This window comes from Mesoplodon mirus (genome assembly GCF_964341445.2).
Source record: "Mesoplodon mirus genome assembly, chromosome: 6".
In the NCBI taxonomy this organism is placed as follows: domain Eukaryota; kingdom Metazoa; phylum Chordata; class Mammalia; order Artiodactyla; family Ziphiidae; genus Mesoplodon; species Mesoplodon mirus.
In genome coordinates, this window is record NC_138982.1 from 47082256 (window position 1) to 47105339 (window position 23084).

At 41.2% G+C, this 23084-nt stretch overlaps 1 long non-coding RNA gene and 1 pseudogene across 2 annotated transcripts in view; both read right to left on the reverse strand.

The window, feature by feature from the left end:
• Positions 1-575: 575 nt before the first annotated feature.
• LOC309807040 (translation machinery-associated protein 7-like) lies at positions 576-757 on the reverse strand (annotated as a pseudogene). The gene has a single exon. The product of its transcript is annotated as a translation machinery-associated protein 7-like (transcript).
• A 964-nt stretch (positions 758-1721) lies between these two features.
• Positions 1722-23084, reverse strand: part of LOC309806478 — an 81458-nt gene continuing 60095 nt past the window's right edge. Inside the window, exon 2 of the long non-coding RNA XR_014294396.1 lies at positions 1722-1867. This is a non-coding gene — a long non-coding RNA (uncharacterized lncRNA). The remainder of the gene's footprint in view (positions 1868-23084) is intronic.

The following is a 23084-nucleotide window of genomic DNA, read 5'->3' on the forward strand; positions in this document are numbered from 1 at the left end:
CCCAGCCGCTCCACGGCATGTGGGATCTTCCGGGATCGGGGCACGAACCCGTGTCCCCTGCATCGGCAGGCGGACTCTCAACCACTGCGCCACCAGGGAAGCCCTAACATAAGTTTATTTTTAAATGTAGAATAGGTTCTAAGACTACACTTCAGGGACTTCCCTGGTGGCGCAGTGGTTAAGAATCCGCCTGCCGATGCAAGGGACACGAGTTTGAGCCCTGGTCCGGGAAGATCCCACATGCCGCAGAGCAACTAAGCCCGTGCGCCTCAGCTACTGAGCCTGCGCTAGAGCCTGTGAGCCACAAGTACTGAGCCTGCATGCCGCAACTACTGAATCCCGTGCGCCTGGAGCCCACGCTCTACAACAAGAGAAGCCACCGCAATGAGAAGCACACACACAGCAATGAAGACCCAATGCAGCCAAAAATAAATAAATAAATAAAAATTTTTTTTAAAGTATAAGACTACACTTCATTCTAGCTATAGGTGGCAACAGATGTTATGGCAGGGGATCCAAATGTTTAAACAGGAATGGAATTAAGGACCATCGTTGCCTCAAGCACAAGGAACAGCTTACTTTTTGCCAGATTTCTTAATTCCACCTCTGACCTGGGGGCCCTTCCCTGAGCCCTTCGCTTTTAACTCCCCGAGTTTCTTCTGCTCCTCTTTCTTTTTCTGCTTAATACCTTATCTTCCTCATCCATCTCCTTGGCCTGCTTCTTGGGCTTCTTCTTACCACCTTTGCAGCTGGACATGGTGCCTGCCACTCCTACCCCAGCTTCTTTTCCTTACTTATGCAGTGAGAACACTTAACATCTACCCTTTTAGCAAATTTCAAGTATACAACAAAATATTGTTAACTGTAATCATGTTGTTCTACATTAGATCTCTAGAACTCATTCATCGTGCATAACTGGAACTTTACATCCTTTGACCCACATCTCTCCATCCCTCTGCCTCCAGCCCCTATTAGCACCATTCTGTTCTCTGCTTCTATAGCATCAACATTTTTTAGATTCCACACACAAGTGATATCATGCAGTATTTGTCATTCTGTGTTTGGCTTATTTCACTTAGCATAATGTCCCTCACATTCATACATGTTGTTGCAAATAGCAAGATTTCCTTCTGTTTTAAGGCTGAATAATATTCCATTGTGTATATATAGCCAACAGTGTTTCTTTATGGAGAATCAGGAAGGTAACTTTGGATTCAGATGGACTGGGTTCAGATCCTGACTCTGCTACCACTGTCAGGGGGACAGTGGATGGTTTATTTAATTGCTCTGAAGCTCAGCTTCTTTGTGTGGAACCTAATAATACCTTCTTATTATGGGAATTAAATGACTGCTTATGAAAAGAGCACATAGACCTCAGTAAATGGTTAAGTATTATTCAGCCAGGACATAATGGTTAAGTATTATTTTGTCAAAATATAATGATAATTACTATTATGACAGGACATAATGGTGCATTGACAGATCCTAGCAAAGGAAGATTCTTCCCGTTTAACAAAAAACAACATGGGGTCGTGGAAAAAATACATAGAAAAGAGAGGGATCCTGGGGAGCCCTGCCATAACTCAGTCACCCTGGACAAATCACCTAGTCTCCTTGAGTCCCAGTTTCCTTATCTCTAAAAGGAGCACTGTGCCTTCCACCATGAAGGTGTTTGGGTAAACTATTTCTAAAGGCCTGTCTAGTTTTAGAGGTACAGGAAGTTTGTGTTTTTGTTTTTGTTTTTTCGGTACGCGGGCCTCTTACTGTTGTGGCCTCTCCCGTTGCGGAGCACAGGCTCCGGACGCGCAGGCTCAGCGGCCATGGCTCACGGGCCCAGCTGCTCCGCGGCATGTGGGATCTTCCCGGACTGGGGCACGAACCCGTTTCCCCTGCATCGGCAGGCGGACTCTCAACCACTGCGCCACCAGGGAAGCCCCTTGTGTATTTTTTTGATTGAAAGGATTGAAAGTGGAAAAGTTCTTTTGGTTCAACAAGAACCCAAATCAAGACATTCCTGGGAGCACATAGAATTCTTTGGGAAGGCGTTGGGTGGCTGTAAGAGGCTACGAATGACCAGAAATCAGGTTCCAGCTCTGGGAGTGAAAAGCCTGCTTGATAGGCTAATGGGATTTGGGGAGGACATGGCTGCTTCCTTTGTGATCAGACTGAACTCGGTTTCTCTACTGAACCTTTAAAACAACTCTCCCACTCCTGAAGCAATACCCTCCACAAAGCCTTTCCAAGCTGGATCCCTGGACCAGCACGCCCTGCTTATGTAGCCTTACTCTTAAGGGAGGACCCCAGTCAACCACCTTTTCCTCCAAGTCACCCCACTCCTGTACTTCACCTCAGTTTGCCCTGCTCACAGCCCTTCTTGTGGGACTCATTACTCCCCCAAATTCAGCCCTCAGCTCTTTCTATTTTTAACTTCCAACTCAGGGACTTTTGGGAGTACACAGTCACATGTGCTAGGGAATTTATGGCATTACTGGCTCACACTGTCCCTCTTACCTTCTCACTAATAATCCCTTGCTTTAAAAAGAAGAAATTAATAGTTTTTAAAGTTCCCTTCCTCCAAATTTAAAAGTGTTACATGCCAACTGTAGGAAACTTTAGAAGGGATAAGGAAGAAATTGGATATCATCTATGATCTTCCAACCCTAGGAGAGCTACTGTTAGCAATATATTTCCAATCTTTTATTTCTTTGTATCTATATTTATAGTGTGTCTATAGCTATTTATACATATTTTTGCATATTTGAGTTAATACTTACATGCAAAATAAACTCTTATATATCACCATTTAATAGGTGGCTTTCTGTTTCCTTCTCTCTGATCTGTCTTGATCTTTCACCTCTTGGCAGTCCCAGTGACACTGACCTGCAGCTTGGAACTAGCTTACATCAGCATGTTATTACTAAATACTGAGAAGAGTTAGAGTTTTATATGCTAAAAAAAAGATATCTGTCCCCAAAGGGAAGATGATTTAGGTTCATCAACTCTGAAGACATGAATACCAGGACAAATTTATTGATGTTTTTTGAATTTCCTAGCATACAATTTCTTTCAGTGTTCCCTTGCTTTTTATTTTTAATTTTATTTTTATATCCCCCTTTCCATTTTTTATTAAACAGAAATTTGCAATAAGATTAAAGTAAATCTTTCATTAAAATATTACTCATGGGCTTCCCTGGTGGCGCAGTGGTTGAGAGTCCACCTGCCGATGCAGGGGACACGGGTTCGTGCCCCGGGCCGGGAAGATTCTACATGCCACGGAGCGGCTGGGCTTGTGAGCCATGGCCGCTGGGCCTGTGCGTCCGGAGCCTGTGCTCCACAACGGGAGAGGCCACAGCAGTGAGAGGCCCGTGTACTGCAAAAAAAAAAAAAAAAAAAAAAATATATATATATATATATATATATATATATATATATTACTCATAATGCCATTATGCTACCAATACAACTATTTAAACATTTCATATACATTTCACATAGGCTCAGAAGTGATTACATACTATTATATAAATATATATTTTTTTAACTTAAGACTATGAGGAATATCTTCTGTGTTGTATTAAGTCTACCCAATTAACTGTTTTCATTGACTTTATATTAATAATGAGAACAGTAATGGCCAACATTTATTGAGCACTATTCTAGGTGTTTATTAACTGCTTTACCTGCATTTTCTTATTTAATCTCCACAGCAACACTGTGAGGTAGCAACTATTATTAGCTAGCCCCCACTTTTATAAACAGGAAAACTGAGATTCAGGAACATTAACTAGTTTGCCCAAAGGCTGGAGCATAGAAAATCTGACTCTGGGGTCTGTGCTCCTTCTGAATCGTACAATTCTTTTTGCTTAATAATGTGCCTTGAGCAATTATACTCCAATAAAGATGTAAAAATAATAATAATAATGTGCCTTGGTAGATATGCTATACTTTGTTAAACTACTCCATTGGTTTTGGATACTTATGTTGCATCAAATTTTTCCCCCAATTTCAATAACTCTGCAATGAATCAGTTTCTGCATATAGATTTCTGCTTCTACTGCATGATTTCCTTATGGTTAGTTCTCAGAAATGGAAAGGGAAAATAATTTTATTCAAAGGGAGCTTATTGGAGGAGCTGTTGGGAGAAGACAGGAAAATTTATTCAGTTTTTTAGCCACAGGCTCTGTTCCTGAACCCCACACTATGGAGTTGGAGGAGGTGTGGAGGTAGGGATACTAGGGCATTATGGAATCTCGTCTCTTTCAGGCTGTGTTTGGGGCCTCTCCTACTATGGAACACCGGGCTTCCTGTTATTGTAATGTTTATTAAAGACATTTAAACTTATTTTATTTTGTTACCCCCTAAGAAAAGGGCCGTCTGTTTTTCTTTTTTGTATCCCAGGGCTTAACATAGTGCTCATTACATAGTAAGTGCTTAGTATATGGTTGTTGAGTGAATAAATGAAGGTTAGAGAAAGAAAGACCTCTCTTAACTGTGAACTCTCAGTTTCAGTTGAATTAACTGTTATAGTAAGGACTAATACCTAGTCAGGGTATGTATTAAGAATCAGGATGGGTTAAGGCTTTTTATTTTTGACACTTTTTGCAGCTTAGCTGACACCGGAAGGTTCTGTCTTCCCAGGGTTAGGAAATTCCTACAGATAAGCAAACAATTCCCCTGGGAAAGCAAACAAACCAACTCAAGATCACACCCCAACCACCTGGTTTATTGGGTGCTCCCAGGACTCTCACCTTTGGGCCACTGTTCCCCTGTCCTAATCGCCCCAGGGCTAGGTACCTGGCCACTAGAGACGGCCCCAACGCCCCAGAGTCTGCTGAAATTATTCAAACTAGATAATCCTAAACCTACTTACCCTGCCTCACCTATTCCTTCCTGTGAAAACCGTAATAAAGGGTCTTGCCCACATTTTCCCCTTGATTCCTCTGCCCCCTGATCCACACTAGTGCTTCCCCTTGTGGCCCTGTGTGGCGTGATGTGCCCCCGCCTTTTGGGAGCTCTGAATAACAAGTTATCTTTTCAATGGCAGTCACCTCCTCCTGTGCTGGCCTCACTATACTTGAATAATAATGAAACCTACATCTTAAAACAGGTACTAAAGTTAACAATGACTGAGATGATGGTGGGTGAAACACTGTGACGATGTAAGGGAACTGTAGGGCTGCAAGGTGTAACTGACAGTAGTAGTAGCATTAACTAACAGGGTATATGGTTAAAAGCCAGGGAGAGGGCATGATAATTATGATAATTAATAGCAATAATAATCACATAAACTTTGCACTTTAATAATATTAATAATCTCACTATTTTATGGAGCACTCTCCTACATATTATCTAATTTGCTTCTCATAACACACACCTTTTAGATAACATTATCCTGTCTGATTACAGAATGGCCTAGGCCCATTCATAGAACCGGAAGTAAGACTGAATATCACCAGATCCAATCTCCTCAATATACTTGAGGAAACTGAGGCCCAGTGAGGGTGTGATGGTTAATTTTAAGTGTCAACTTGTTTGGGCCATGAGGTGCCCAGACATTTGGTGAAACATTATTTCTGGGTGTGTCTGTTAAGGTATTTCTGGATGAGATTAACATTTGAATCTGTAGACTGAATAAAGCAGATTGCCCTTCTCAATGTTCGTGGGCTTTACCCAATGGGTGGAAGACCAGAATAGAACAAAAGGTGGAGTAAGAGAGAATTCTCTTTCTGCCTGATGTCTTTGAGCTGGGACATCGGTCTTCTCCTGCTGTTGGGTCACTTGGTCTGGAGCTTTACCATTCATTGGTGCTCCTTGCTCTCCGTCTTACCAACTGCAGGTCCTGGGGCTTCTCAGCCTCCATAATTGTGTGAGCCAATTCCTTATAATAAATCCCATTGCTTCTGTTTCTCTGGGAAACCCAGACTATTACAGAGGGGAAAGGACTCTGACTTTGCCTTACCCCATCCCTCCTAACTGTGGTCATAGATATCCTCTGCTGGCTAAACCCAACCTAATTTAGGAGCCCTCTCAGAGCCCGATAGGAGGCAGGGCAGAACCCCAGCAGCTGGTGGTCTTGGGATCAGTTTTTAAGGCTCCTGTCCCATTGAGGTCTGGCTGACACCCCTTGGTTACCACCCAAGGTCCATCCCATTTACATTAGGCCAGAGGTAAGCCAAGACACCAGGGTGGGTCCTCTTACCTCTGCTCACAACACTTCACAACAGCACCTGTCAAGGCACCTGAGACAGTACTTAAGAAGGACACGGCTCTTCTGTAGGATAACTGCCTTCATATCCCTGGGATGCCAAGCTGGCTTGGACTTGGGAACCCAAGAAGGGGACCAAGGTCATCTGAGGTTTCAAGACATGGGCTTGGTTATAAACCATTCCCATTCCATTAGTGGGTTCAGAGTGGAACTGGCCATAAGATGAGGATACAGAGGCCTGAATTATTGGCCCAGGTGCCTCAAACTTCCCAGGAATGAAATTTGCCCTAGAGTGTAAAGTGAATTTGCAGCCTAGAGGGAGGTAATGTATAAAGCCCTACAGAGCAGGGAGCTGGCCAGTGCTGCTAGAGACCTTTCCCTCTGTTTATTTCACAAGTTCTCAACCTTTATTAAAGAATCACTGGCAGGGCTTCCCTGGTGGCGCAGTGGTTGAGAGTCCGCCTGCCGATGCAGGGGACACGGGTTCGTGCCCCGGTCCGGGAAGATCCCACATGCTGCGGAGCGGCTGGGCCCGTGAGCCACGGCCGCTGAGCCTGCGCGTCCGGAGCCTGTGCTCCGCAACGGGAGAGGCCACAACAGTGAGAGGCCCGCGTACCGTAAAAAAAAAAAAAAAAAAAGATTCTGAACCAGAGGAGTGGACACGGCAGAAACTGAGGCTGCAGGGCTGGAGACAGCACCAGGGAATTTCCAAATTTCCCTGGGAGGAGGGCACAGCCCTCCTTGGATCAGGTTTTTGTGTTGTTGTTGCGGTACGCGGGCCTCTCACTGCCGTGGCCTCTCCCGTTGCGGAGCACAGGCTCCGGACGCGCAGGCTCAGCGGCCATGGCTCACGAGCCCAGCCGCTCCGCGGCATGTGGGATCTTCCCGGACCGGGGCACGAACCCATGTGCCCTGCATCGGCAGACGGACTCTCAACCACTGCGCCACCAGGGAAGCCCTGGATCAGGTTTTTTTTTTAAAAAAAGAAATTGGATTAAGTTTAATTAATCAGGGATGGTTCAGGTTTTTACATTTAAATTTAATTTTAAAATTAATTAAATTTTACAGACAGTTGCACGCACAGGATGGTCTTTGTAGGCCTGCAGGGACCAGACCTCTCAGGGAAGCCCAATGCCCACCTGCATCCTCACTTCCCCAGAGGCCCATGACAGATGGCAGGCTGTACCTTTAGGCAGAGGGGATTCATTTGAGGATCAAGGATTATCTTTGGAATTTTCCTTCAGGACTCGGCCTCCCACCTTTTGGGATAAGAACAAGTGGTGGAATTCTAGAAAATATAGAAAGCAGGGTAAAGAAATGGAATAAGCCACCCACAATTCCACTCTTCAGAGGCAATCACCCTTCTTCTGCACCTGTGGAGTGGGCATAATTACGATAATGGATTGTCATATTAGATGAGGGAGAAGCTATTTTAACATTTTGGTGTGTTTCCTCCTCTTCTTTTCATTAAGCATTTTAAAATTGGAATCACACTGCATATATAAATTTTTTCCCCACATTTGTTCCTTAATAAATGTCATGGCTATTCTCATAGCCACAAATATACTGTGTGTGTGTGTGTCTGTGTGTGTGTGTTCCAATAAAACTACCTACAGAGCAGATGATGGGTCAGATTTAGTCGTGGGCGGCAGCTGGATGACTCTGGATGTAGAGAGTCCAATGCCTGGCCTACCCCGGTGCAGAACAAGGGGCAGCCCCTGATAAAATCACAACTGACAATGGAAATGATGATGCTCTCCTCCTCAGGGATTCAGAGGTCAACTGGTCACATTTCTACTTACAGGAAACTCACCATCTAAGATGTGTAGGGTGCGGGGGGTTAAACCAGCAAGAGATGAGATTTAAACAGATTGCATTCTGTTTAAATCTGTTTAAGCCCCATTTAGTCTGGGGTTCCCTGGGTCCATATTTAATACCTAACACATGGCATAAGTTCTCTGAGAGAGGAAAGCGAGGACCTTATCTCATAACTGAAAATTTCCTGGAAGCCCCAGAAGACGTGGCTGATTCTTGCCCTCTGTGGCCCTGCCTCTCACCATCATTTTGGAGGGTATCTGGACCCTGCCTCCAGGGCAGGGGAGTGCAGGCAGGAGCCAAGGACTTGGCAAAAATACTTTTTTCAACTGTCACTTTTGATAATTGCTTTATATTCTATCACATGATCAAAATGGAATTTATTTATCCCTTTTCATTATGTGGACTATTTAGGTTGCTTCTAGTTTGCTGTTAAAATACTATAAAGAGCATCTTGGTACATAAATCATTCTCTTAAATTTAAGCTCTTTTGTGAGTATCAGATGGGAGGATAACTATCTTAACATTTTGGTGTGTTCACTTCTAGTCTTTTTATTTGGCATTTTAAACATGATTGGGATCATACTGAATATATAATTTTATTCCACCTTTTTTCTTAATAATATATCACGACTCTTCTCATGGTTATGTTTTGTTTACAGATACAATTATGTTAGCATCTGAAAGCTTAAGGCTCTTACTACATATTATCAAGTTGCTTTCCAGATAATTATACCATTTATTTCCAACAAGCTTTCGGTCTCAAACACAGACTTTGATTAAGCTTTTTTTTTTTTTTTTTTTTTTTTTTAATGATTAAGCTTAAACAAGGATTTTTAACTGAGAAAACCTGGGCTTGGTTTCCGTACTTCCATTTCAGTCCTGAGTGGACGAGCTTGGCCTCCTTGCTCTTGCCTGTTGGTCATGTCCTCTCTGGGGAGTGGGAGTTTGAGAGGAGGGAGAGACTTGGATTTCCTTTCCCCAACCTATCTGGTACGGTTCACCCAAGAGCTGAACCCATGTTCTGATCTTGTCCTCATCTCTCAATCTTGAGCTATTTTCCCTGGAAGCAGTAGGCTGGTGTAGAAAAATCTTTGGGTTCAAATCCCAGTTCTGGGACTTACTGGCTGAGTGAGGTTAGGCAAAGTTCCTTACTGTCTCTGAACCTCAGTTTCCAAATCTGTGAAAAGGGCATGATAATAGGCACGTAGTGAGAAGTAGATAAAAGAAACTATGTGAAGCATAGGTGTATTTAACAAATGGTAGTCCTTTCCTATTCTGTTCTGCTGTTATCCAGGGATGGCCTGGAGTTGCCATCTCAGATGAGGCACTGGAATCATCGTTCTCATAACTGGGGTATGATTTGTAGGGGAAGGAAGCCATATTCCCTCCAGGCTTTTGTACGTTTTGTTCCCCAATTTAGATCAATGATTCTTAAATTATACTATGCATTAGAATCACAAATACTGATGGGCCCAAAACGTAGAATTTCTGATTCTGTAAGTCTGGGGGAGGGTCTGGGAACTTGCATTTCTAACAAGTTCTCAGTTGATGCTGATGCTGCTGGTCTGGAAACACATTTTGAGAACCTCTGGCCTAGAACATTTTACTACTCTTCCTATCCTTCTGGCTGACTCCGACTCATCCTTCAAGTCTCAGCTTTGATTTTATTACCTCTAAAAAGTCTTTCTTAAACCTGAAGTCCAAATTAAGCATCCACCCTCTATATTTTCAAAGCTTCCTGGACCTGCTTGCTCATAGGACTTATGACAATGTTCTGTAATTGTCTTATGACTTGTCTGTATCCCCCAGTAGACTACAACTTATTTGGAAAAGTGATTCTGTCTGTCCTGTCCATGGCTGTGTCTACAGGACCTTGCTTAGTGCCTGGTACATAGTAGGTGCTCAATAAATGCTTGTTGAATGAATGAGTGAGCCAGACCCTGGGTGATTGGAACCAGAGCCTAGGGACTCATGAGGGTGGGTCAGGTAAAGGTGTAAGTTCTAGTGGCCAGTGTCCAGACACATCTAAGAATTCAGTGCTAAGGAGATAAGCAGAACATTGCAGGAGCTATAGGTCCAGGGACTGGACCTCAAGAGCTTAGTCCACCCTCTGGGTATGGAGAGCAGGGCAGAACCCAGTATCATAGAAACTGAACAGGGACTTAAGACTCAATTTCTGATTAAGATGTTTGATCCATGGATGAACCTCAAGGGCATTATGTTAAATGAAATAAGTCAGACAGAGAAAGACCTAAACCCCTTCTGGGGTCTTTACTGAATGACCCAGGTGCTCAATGGGGTTTCTGCACTCTGCCTGATCAGAACTCAAACGTATCCTAGATCTAGGTGAACTCTGGGAATTTTCCAGCTTGCAACCACTGATAATTTCCCAGGATTGTTGTAAGGATTAAATCAAATTATTCATATGAAGAATATTGCAGGGGGTTGTTACCAAGAAAGGATACATGAGGGGCTTCTGGGGTGCTGGCAATATATTTTTTTATCTGGGTGGTGGTTACATGTGTGTTCACTTTACTTGTTAAACTGAACATGTTCTGTGTGTATGTTATATATCACAATAAAAATTAAAAGAGAGAATATAGCATTGTGTTGACATATGATAGGTGCTTAATGAATGGTAGTCAGCCTGATTAAATGAGATAAGATATGTAAAATGCCTGACACAGAATCCAACACACAATGGGTTCAGAATCATTTCCTGTAAGTAAACTTTTAAGCAAGTATAACCTACAAAAAGGCAAATACACAAAGCATAAAAACACAGTTCAATGAATTTTTCTTAGTGTGAACACACTTGAGTAACCAATAACCATGTCAAGAAATAGAACTGAATTGCTGTTATAAAAGGGTATGAAATGGGGTTTTTCTGATGTCTCAAAATTTTGGCTAAATTCTCAAAGCCAGTGATAAACACCTCTCCCTCTTCTAAAGCATGTTGTTAGACATCCCTTTATGGCCTCCTAAAAGATGGCAGAGATGGTCCTGTGACTATCAGCCTCTGTCACCCACCTCCAGCCTCATAGGAGACTAGGATTTCAAAGGTGGCTCATTTGAGAGTCTGCCTAGGAGGGAGTGATGTGGTTAAGTGATGGACTGACAAGGGATTACAGCCCCCATGATTCCATAGAACCAGAGCTTAGGGCTAAGAGAGTTTGAGGGAAGCCTGACATACAGACCCTGGGAGTGAGGTTAGGGACCAGTGTTTTCTTCCAGCCTGAAGAATTCTGAAAGTAGGAGGCAGGCTGGAGAAGACTATGATGGTGTAGTTAGAGAGAGGGCAATAGTTCGGTGGGGTAAGGATGGTGAGTTCCCTGGCCAAATGGAAGCTGAAGTGGGCAGTGGGCTTTCAGTTGCCTTGCTGGGGTCCTGTCCCAGAGGGCTATCTGTTAGGACTCCAGCAGTATGAGGAAGTGGTGGTTATCTCCAGAGGTCAGGAGATGCAGGGGTGGATTGTAGTAGATTAACCAGAGAGTACAGGACATCACCCACATCAGGGAACCATGCACTACAAAGATACCATGGTGGCCTCTGAAGAACCCACAAATGTTTCTCCTCTAAAGACCTAGTATGTGAACCTCAGCCAACTAAGTTAGTCAAGAGAGACCACAAACTGCACCAGCCTGAGTTAAAAGACCTTTCCCTTCCCTTTCCCCTAACCCAATCCTAGAAGAGCCAGAGATGAGGTGGATGAGGTGAAACAGGGGTTGACATTGCAGACCACACATGCGTTCTTACCCAGTGTTGATTCCCAAGCCACTGGTCAAGCCTCGGGGGGAGGTGGAGAGAAGTATTGAATTGGATGTGAGTTTTTTAACTTACTATGGACTGGACTTTTTTAAGGTCCCCAGTAGAGGCTATTCCTATAACCACAAGAGCCTGAAAAACGTTAAGATCTTCCTGAGATTCTGTCCAGGGGCTAAAAAAAGAGATCCGGTGAGGCATGTTAAAGGACGGTGTTAGGAGAAAACTAAAGCCATTTCCTGTTTGTACCTCTTGAGTTCAGCCCTGTGTGTGTGTGTGTGTGTGTGTGTGTGTGTGTGTGTGTGTGTGAACCCGTACGCACATGCACCCATTGCATTAGCTTGGCTATGACAGAACATGGAGAATTTCTCCTCCACTATAAGGTGCACTTTTGTAGGGATTAGAATTCATTAAGTCCTGTCTCCTGTGGAGAGTCCTAGGTAAATGCGGGTAGTTTCTTCCTCTCCTCTTTCATTATCAATCTGTATCTGAAGGTTTTCCTGATGATTCTCAGATCATTTAAATATCTGCAGTTCCTCCCCAACCAGTTACATTTTAAATTCATGTCTTCAACATATCAAAGGCATTCTGGGTCCCTTCACAGGAATCGATGAAGCAATTACATTCATCAACAACACATGTACAGGTTATGATTGCCTAATAGCAATATTGGTCTTTCTGTATTTATCTCAGAATTTGTGAAATAAAATAAAACCATTGAAACTACATATTTATTATATTTCACATAGAAAAAAAATTTAAACATCCCACTGTCGCTCCTGGTGAGGCTGTTCCCTTGGACTTCAGTTCCCTCCTCTGGAGAAGGGGGCTGTGCTCATAGTGGTCTCCTGGAGTTGCCAGATCCACCGGCTTCAGTGTCTTTCTACCCTGCTCAGCTCTCAGGAGTGAGCTTTCAGGACCACTTGTCGCAGCAGTTTTGAATTCTCTTTCCCAACTCTTGAAAGATGTGCTTGGTCCCTTCCGCAGCAGAGAGATCTGCTTCTTTGGTGGGGAGGCATGGGGGATGGGTAGATGTGATGGGAAGAGGCAGGGAGGAGGGCGACTGGCAGGAATTGATTGAATAAGAGGGAGGATTTGTGACAAGGGTGTCAAAGAGGCAGAGAAAGTACAGAGAAAGGGTTTGGAGAGAGGGCCAAGAAGGGTGCATGAAGCTTTTGATTAAAAATAGTATTACATCAACAAAAACACTGGTATTTGGGTGATTTAAAAAAGCGTACAGTGTTGAAAATTTGTATAGCAATCACAATTACAAATCTTGGGGCTTCCCTGGTGGCACAGTGGTTAAGAAGCCGCCTGCCAATGCAGTGGACATGAGTTCGATCCCTGGTCCGGGAAGATCCCACATGGCACAGAGCAAATAAGCCCATGCGCCACAACTACTGAGCCTGCACTCTAGAGCCCGCGAGCCACAACTACTGAAGCCCATGAGCCTAGAGTCGGTGCTCCACAACAAGAGAAGTCACTACAATGAAGCCCGAACAACACAACGAAGAGTAGCCCCAGCTCACCTCAACTAGAGAAAGCCCGCGCACAGCAGCAAAGACCCAACACAGCCAAAAATAAAATAGATAAATTTAAGGAAAAAAAATTACAGATCTTCCCGGGAAGATCTCTATAGGCGGCCAGTAATAGAGAATTTTATTTTGAATACCACATCCTTTTGGTCTCAAAGGTTTATGTCTTCTGACTTTTTCTACAAACTTTGGGGTTTGCCCTATTTGGATCCTGCAACTCCATGATAAAGTGGAAAGAGTTTTTGAAAGGTAATGGAGTCAGACAGACCTGATTTGTCTGTCTGCTATTATTAATTGCGGAGCCCATTACATAACCTCTCTGAGCCTTAATTTCTCCATCTGTAAATATGTACCTAAGATACAGACTATTAAGCAATTAAATGAAAATACAAAATAGGATATTTAAAACACCCAGCACAGTACTTGACACATAGCAAGTGCTCAATAGGTGGTTAAAATTGTTAATAAGGTTTTGTATAGTATTCCATCAAACTAAAGTGTCTTAGTTTGATTAAATACTTACTGTAGCTGTAGTTTTTGAAGTTTCTCAGTTTTCTAAGATTTGTCTAAACTATTCAAAACAGTACTAGCATAAAAGCTTTTGCCCAGAATGCAAACTTCTTTGGTGCTGTATTCCTAGAAGTGGAATAATTAGGTCAAATGTGTAAACAGCTTTGTAGCCTGCCAGTTGGTGCTAAGAAAAATTGGACCAATTTGAAATGCAAATGTGACATCTAGGTGTATTTATTTCCAAAGTCTGGGCAATAATGATACTTTTTAAATGTTTACATTTGTGGTGGCTGCTGAGACCTGCTCTTTTATATAAGGTTCAAATTCTCAGAATTTTTATGAGCTTTTTCAGTCACATTTGCCTGTATGCTTTTCCCCAGTCTGCATATTTGTGGTTGGGTCCTATTCCATTTCATTGCACTGAGGTTTTGGTATATATCTATGTATAAAATATATCTCTTATAATAGAAATGCATTTTATTTAATAATCTTAAACTTATCTATCATACACTAAAATAAAAATTTTATTAAAATATTTAGTTCTGGGCTTCCCTGGTGCCACAGTGGTTGAGAGTCCCCCTGCCGATGCAGGGGACACAGGTTCATGCCCCGGTCCGGGAAGATCCCACATGCCGTGGAGCGGCTGGGCCCATGGGCCATGGCCGCTGGGCCTTCGCGTCTGGAGCCCGTGCTCCGCAATGGGAGAGGCCACAACAGTGAGAGGCCCACATACCGCAAAAAATAAAAAATAAATTAAAAAAAATAATTTAAAAAATTTTAGTTCTTTAATACACCTGCAGCTTAAAACAGTGAACAGTGTGTGTTAAAGACAATATTAATTCATTTGCCAATATTTACTTAATGTTTCATATGTGTTACTTATTTTGTATAGTATGTGCTTCAGGTCTGATGTTTTGAATCTATTTCTGGGTTCTTGGCTCTTGATTCAATTTCATTTGTCATTTTTTCCTAATTTTAGCTCCATATCAAACAGATTTCATAATTATGATTACATTTATTTAAATGGTCATTCATATTTTTGGTAGTTTTGTTTTATTAAATTTCACCAAGGAGTTTTAGTTTTTTTAAATATCTTATGGTATTTTAATTGTTATCTCCTGTAATCTCTATCTAAACTTCGGGTGAATGTTCCTCCCATTTTAGTTTATCTGTAATGTTCTGATTTTTTTCTGTACTGAACATGCAGGAACAGTATACACTTAAAAATAAGAAAAATATGATATATAGGATCTTTAGTGGTAATAAAATGAAGAATAAGAGGGCAGCATGATTGTAACTTCATGATTAAGTGTTGGTTAGAATAGGCAGAGAAGTGTGGACCATCATCTCACTGGTTCCTGTACATAGGTTCCCCAAGATCTCCTGTGTGTTGAGGACTGGAACATTTTACTCTTCTTGATTACAACCCTCAAAGAACTGCATTAAGACTCGCATGGCCAGAAATAGTCTTGGCACAATATAGGTGGTATGTTTGTATTTGCTAAATACGTAGTAATGTTACCTTGATTTTTTTCTTTTTTTTTTCCTGACTAATAATATTTGCCATAATTATTAGTGGTATTTTAAATAAAAGGGATGATTCCTGTCTGATTTCCGTGAGCTGACTTTGCTTCCAAACATGATTAAATAATAAGGATTGGATTTACCTTCTAGCCTTTAACAGCTAGAACACTGGACAAAGTATATAACAACAGATTTTGGAATTTGGTCAGCAGATAGGACAGATCTTTGGCTCCTGAGAGAAGGAAAACAAATGAGGTGAGTTTTACAGTTGACTCAGTGTGCTGCCTGGATGGACTCAGTGCAGGGAGAAGGAACTCTCTGAGCTAAAACTGTAAACTGGGGCTTCCCTGGTGGCCCAGTGGTTAAGAATCCACCTGCTAATGAAGGGGACACGGGTTTGAGCCCTGGTCCAGGAAGATCCCACATGCCATGGAGCAACTAAGCCTGTGCACCACAACTACTGAGCCTGTGCTCTAGAGCCCGCGAGCCACAACTACTGAGCCCACGCGCCACAACTACTGAAGCCCGTGCACCTAGAGCCCATGCTCCGCAACAAATGAAGCCACCGCAGTGAGAAGCCCGCGCACTGCAACGAAGAGTAGCCCCTGCTCGCCGCAACCAGAGAAAGCCCACGCACAGCAACAAAGACCCAATGCAGCCAAAAATTTAAAAAAAAAAAAAAGTAAACTGGAGTTCAGAGAGGTTAATGTAGCGAGAACTCACGGGGGCAGATTACTGGAGAGGAGGGACATGCACAAAGAGCTCTGGATATTTTCAGAGAGATTCCCTTAAGCCTTTGGCTGAGTGGCCTGCACATGTGTGAGAGGAAACTACTGAGGCCATGGAAAGGATCACCACAAAACAATAAATTGAACAATTCCTGGAATTCACACAGAGCTGGGCATAGTTTGTGTTCCAGCAGCCAGAGTAGAAAGATCTCATAATTTCTAAGGCATCAACTAGAGATGCCAGAAGGGTATTTCCTTAGTAGTGAGACTAAATTCGCCCTAGACTAAAGGCTGCTCTGGCTTCAAAGAAAGCTTTGAAAAGAACAAACTGATTCTAGGTAACTTAACTGTACACCAGAACAAAATCCAACACTAATTGAGGAAATTAAACAAAACCCAGCACTCAAGTATAAAATTCACAGTGTTGGGCGTCCAATAAAAAAAATTACCAGGTATGCAAAGAAGTGGGAAAATATGATCCACAAGCAAGAGAAAAGTCAACCAATAGTAACAGACCCAGAAATGACAGAGATGATGGAATGAGAAGACAAAAATGTTAAATGTTAAAGCAGCTTTTATAAATACATTCTATATGGTTAAGAAGGTAAAGAAACACCTGAGATAGAAATGGAAGATGCAAAATGGATCCAAATGGAACTTCTAAAGATGAAAAATACAATATGTAAAATGAAAAAGTAGTAGATGAGATTAACAGCAGATAAGACACTACAGAAGAAAAAAAAATCAGTGAACCTGAAGCCATAGCAATTCAAATTCAAATTCAAAATGAGGCACAGAGAGAAAAAAATACTGAAAAGTTTTATCACGAGATAGCAGCAATTCAGTTACTTACATCTTTAGGCTCCAGTTCTAATTCTAGTTCTCTTGCTATTTCCACCACTGCAGTTATTTCCTCCACTGAAGTCTTGAACCCCTCAAAGTCATCTATGAGGGCTAGAATCAACTTCTTCCCAACTCCCATTAACATTGGTATTTTGACCTCTTCCCATGAACCATGAATGTTCTTAATGGCACATAGAATGGAGAATCCTTTCCAGATGGTTTTCAGTTTACTTTGCCCAGATCTGTCAGAGGAATCACTCACTATCTCTGGCAGCTATAGCCTTATGAAATATTGCTTCCTTTCTGGCTGTTTTGTTCCCCTGTTCCTTTTTTCCTCTCTTGCTGTCTTCCTTTGTGAATTGATGATTTTTCATAATGGTGTGCTTTGATTCCCTTCTGTTTATATTTTGTGTATCTACTGTAGGTTTTAAATTTGTGGTTACCATAGGCTTACACAAAATGTTCTATGGATAAAACAGTCCGTTTTATGCTGATAACAATTTAACTTTGATCATATATAAAAATGCTACCCTTTTACTCTCCCCCCACATTTTATGTTTTTGATGTCACAACTTAACATCTTTTTATATTGAGTATTCATTAACAAATTATTATAGATATGTTTATTTTTAATACTTTTGGCCTTTAACTTTATATTAGAGTTAAGTGATTAACACAGCAACATATTCTAATATTAGAGTATTCTGAATTTGACAGTATACATACCTTTAATAGCATGTTGTATATTTTCGTGTTACTAACAGCATCCTTTCATTTCAACTTGAAGAATTCCTTTCAGCATTTCTTGTAAGGCAGTTCTAGTGGTGATGAACTCTCTCAGGTCTTGCTTGTCTGGAAAAGTCTTCTTCTCTTCTTCATTTCTAATGGACAACTTTGACGGGTTAAGTATTGACTGGTAGTTTTTTTCTTGCAGAGCTTTGAATATATCATCTCAGTCTCTCCTTGCCTGCACGGTTTTTGCTGAGAAATCCACTGATAGTCTTATAGGAGTTCCCTTGTATGTGAGGATTTTTTTCTCTTGTTGCTTTTAAAATTCTTTTTTTAACTTTGAATTTAGAATGTTTTATTATATCTTGGATAAGATCTTTTTGAGTTGAACTATTTTGTTCAAGAACAAGTTCATGAACTTGGATGTCTAAATCTCTCCCCAGATTTATTAAGTTCTCAGTCATCATTTATTTAAATAAGATTTCCCCTCCTTTCTCCTTCTCTTCTCCTTCTGTGACTCTAATAATGCCTAGAATATTATCTTAATGGTGTTCCCTAGATCACCTAAACTTTCTTCACTCTTTTTCGTTCATTTTTCCCTTGTTCTCCTCTGGATAATTTTAAATGACCTGTCTTCTACTTCACAGATTTTTTCTGCTTGATCCAATCTGCTGTTGATGCTCTTTATTGTGTTTTGCATTTCATTCATTACATTCTTCATCTCTAGAATTTCTACTTGGTTCTTTTTTATGATTCCTATCTCTCTTTTAAACTTCCCACCTTGTTCAAGTATTGTTTTCCCGACGTTGTTGAATTGTGTTTCTGTGTTTCCTTGTAGTTCACTGAACTTCCTTAAAACAACTATTTTGAACTCTTTATTGGGCAAATCACAGTTCTCCAATTCTTTGGGGTCAGTTACTGGAAAATTATTGTATTCCTTTGGTGATGCCATGTTTCCTTGATTTTTCATATTTCTTTAAGTCTTGCATTGTTATCTTTGCATTTGAAGAAGCAGTCACCTCCTTCAGTCCTTGTTGACTGGCTTGGGAGAGAAATAGAACTACCTTCTGTGAGCCCTGTTAGGGATTCTGACACTTTCTCAGACTTTTTCTATGAATATCTCTACTCCACATTTCTTGTTCTTTCTTGGTGGGGGTAATTTTTTTTTTTTGGTGGAGTTTAGTTTTCTTTATTTCTAGTGCAAGTTATGGGAAGTGAATCTTGAGAGAACAGTTCACAACATGAATGTGATGATCAATACAATACAATTAGCCTAATTTCCACCCTGGAGGAGCTCTTTAGCCAAGACATCAACACCCCTCACGTTGAGTGCATGACCATCTAAATGCAGAACAAGTTCGATTACCCTGTTTATAAAGAACTGCTGGCAGTGACACAAAGAATTCAGTGATAGTGTCCTAGAGCATCAAAGTAACTAGGAAAATAAGCACTGTGAAAACTGATGAAATGACATTAATTTGAGCTTGGGACAGTCATTTAACCTCTATTGGTGAAAATTTCATAATCCTTTTCATTCAAATATCTTGTTGTTCTAAGAAGTTAAATACATTTGCAAAAAATTAACAGTATCCCAAAGAATCGACAAAAAAAAACCCTCCTGGCACTAATAAGCAATTACGGCAAAGTTACAGCATCCAAGTTTAATAAATAAAAGTCAATCGCTTTCCAATATACTGGCAATGAACAAGTGGAATTTGAAATTAAAAACATGATACCATTTACATTAACAGCCTCCCTAATAAAATACTTAGGTGTAAATCTAACAAAAGACTTAAGGATTTATATGAGAAAACTACAACATCCTGATGAATGAAATCAAATAACTAAATACATTGAGAGACCGTCTACATTCATGGATGGGAAGGCTCAAAAGTGTCAATTTGTCAGTTCTTTCCAACTTGATCTATGGATTCCACACAACCCCCAATCAAAATCCCAGCAAGCTATTTTGTGGATTGTGACAAATTGATCCCAAAGTTTTTAAGGAGAGTCAAAAGACCCAGAAGAATCAACACAATATTGAAGGAGAAGAACAAAATTGAGGACTGATGCTACCTGAATTTAAGATTTACTAGAAAGCCACAGTAATCAAGACAGTGCGGCACTGGTGAAATAACAGACAGATCAATGAAACAAAATAGAAAGCCCAGGCTCACACATAGAGTCAACTGTTTTTGACAAAGGAGCAGTATAATGGAGCAAATGTAGCTTTTCCAACAAATGATGCTGGAACAGCTGGACATACAGAAAAAAAAAAAAAAGAATCTAGACACAAACCTTACACGCTTCACAAAAATCAAATCAAAATGGATCATAGACCTAAACATAAAACTCCTAGAAGTTAACATAGGAGAAAACCTAGATGACCTTGGGTATGGGGATGACTTTTTAGATACAACACCAAAGGCACAATCCATGAAAGAAAGTCTTGATAGGCTGGACTTCATTAAAATTTAAAACTATTCTTGCCAGTGATTGCCCGTCACTTTGTAGCTCCTGTTTAAGCATCATTAGTTTTCCTGGTTATGCTCCCATCACCAGGCTAAGACGTTCTCAGTAATCCTGATGGTCTTCTTATTCTTTTCCTTTTCCTCCTTCTTCTCCTCCTCCTCTTTCGCAGCAACCTAGTTCTGGAGGCTGGAGGTCCAAGATCAAGGGGCCGGCAGATTCGGTGTCTGGTGAGGACCCACTTCCCGGTTCATAGATGGCATCTTCTCGCTCTGTCCTCACGTGGAGGAAGGGGTGGTGGGGGTAATTCTTAAGATTGTACGCAAAACCAGGCTGGATGCTGATAGCCTCCTGTTTGCTTCCCCTAGGGTGGTGCTTAAAGCACAAGTTTGTTTACTTTCTCCCAGTCCTGAAGTGCTGGGCCAGCTTTCTGTGTGTGCTCACTAGTTGTCTGCAAAGGCTCACTCTCCCTTCCCTCCAGGGTGCACACAGGGAGCCTGCAACGGAGTAGGGTGTGTGTGGGTGAGGCATGTGGAGCATTGTGGGTTCCTGTGGGCCATTTGGGGGATCTGCAGGTGAGATATCCCTGACAGCTCATGGAAAGTCTTCCTGATGGAGTTCATGATGCAGTTAATAGGACCTCTGTCCCTTTGATACCCTCCAAGAGCCCCGTTTGCTGGTCTACCGGCCACTTTCTGTCCCCAAGTCCTGCAGCACTCCGAAATATTCTAGATGCAGTGAGAAAGAAGTGGGTCTCTTTGGCAGCATCTTACACAGCTGGGGAAGCTAGGTACACACTCTCACTCTCTCCTGTGGGAGAAATCATGGGCTGGGTAGGTCTCTATTGGCACTGAGTTGTGCTGCCTTGGGGGAGGGGTGACACAGGTAAAGTGAAACTGTTTCCTCTTACTCTCATCAATGTGTCCAACATCAGATTTTTTTTCCCCCAACTGTGTTCTGTAACTTTTCCACTGGACTCCTGGAATTCCACAGAGGCACTCTTGTCCATGGGTGATTGTCAGAATCAGTGACCTTTGGGGGAAAGATAGTAGAAAACTCTTATTTCACCATTTTGATGATGTCACTCTGTGTGTTGCTGGCAGAAACACTTTGAAAGCATTAGTCAGTCTATGTAAGTGCTTAACATATCAAAGAAACAAAGATCAGACCCAGGAACTCAAGAAAGTGTATTGTTGAAATTTAGCGTTGTTCTTGTTGCCAGTTGCTCTCTATACTTTAGTAGGCCCTGAAGGCTTCATTGTCATTTTAGAGAAGATTTAATTCAAAGTTCCAGAAACTCACTTAAACTTTCATAAACTAAATGAAGACACAAGTCTACAAGGGTATTTCAGAGAACCAAATGAAAGAGAGCCTCTGAGGTACCAGATTAGGTGCTGAAAAGCCACCAGAAACCAAGCTGTCTCTCCTTCCTTACCTCTCTTTTTGAGGCTCCATGGTCTTTTATTTCTGTTCTCTCTGAGAGTGTGCTTCATTCTTTTCTTTCCTTTGCTTTTTTGTCTGCTCTGTGTCCCATCTATCCTCTTAAGTACCCATAAAACCTGACTAGAATGGCTATATACAATTCCAAATTACCATAAGAGAAAATCTGATTGGCCCAGCTTGGCTGGGTGTCTGTCTCTGGGCCAATCAAATGTGGCCAAGAAAGTGAAATCAGCAAGAACATGTATATGGAAATTACCCCCATGAGAAAGGGCAGTTTTCAGGGGAGAATCCCAAAAGGAGTCTCCTACAACCATAAATTATTATTATTATTTTTAAATTGGGGTATAGTTGCCTTACAATGTTGTGTTAGTTTCTGCTGTACAGTGAAGTGAATCAGCTGTATGTATACATATATCCCCTCTTTTTTGGATTTCCTTCCCGTTTAGGTCACCACAGAGCACTGAGTAGAGTTCCACACAGCCATATATTGTTGATGTTCATTGCAAAGACTCATCATCTGGAGAAAGATCATCACAAAAATATTTAATTAATTAATAACTGCCCTATTCTAAAAAAGGATATGAGACAGCTAAATCTTAAAGTATGCACAGGTGCAAATTTTAATATAACAAACCCAGAGAGTAAATTAATTTAGTATTAAAAATCTTTACTCTAAATCATTAAAAATTTCAAGTGTGACTTAGTTTAAGTTATTGTTCTAAGTGGGAAATATCATTCCTAGTGATTACAGGTAAGTGTGAAGATTTTAGAAAGTATTTGGCTGGTTTATTTCTCTTTACTTAAACACAGTCTACATTTTAGCCAAAATTACATTAGTAAGAAAATGTGGTAAAACAAGAACTAGTAAATCAATTTGAATTTAATCAACAAAGGGAGCTGGTTTTAGATATTTAAAATATTTTGGTTAATTGTAATGTTTTGGTTAACGAATTGTTAAAATTTTATAGGGAAATGAAACTCAGTTGTCTGGCTTTTACCAGGTGTTCCTATACGACTGTAGATAATTGTACCTAATAGCCTGTGTGTTAAACATTTTAGGCTACATATCTTGTTTTACTGTTAAATGAGTAGGGGAAGTGAAATGTGGAACAAATCGTTACTCTGGACAGGAAGCAATAGAAAGGCAAATCAACATTGCTCTTGACTTGGTCCTTTGCATTGTTTTTATATTTTTACTGGAAATGCTTTACAGCAATGCCCTTTTGGATCACCATTGTTCAGTAAATATGCAGTCAAATGTAGCTCAAGCGCCAGCTGGGACTGAATTTTTCTGTTCCCCTGAGGAAAGACCTGGTACCCTAAGTTAATTTGTATATGACTTCAGTAGGCTAGGGAGGGGAGAGAGCAGATGACCTGAAGACCAGGCTTTCCACCTTGGAGGAGAGGGGCTATATACTCCAACAGACATGAGTGCATATCCTTTTGTGCAACTGTAACTGGAAAGTAAAATGTTATGGAACGAGGGGGTTAAGTAACAACAAACTTCATTAAGTTGAG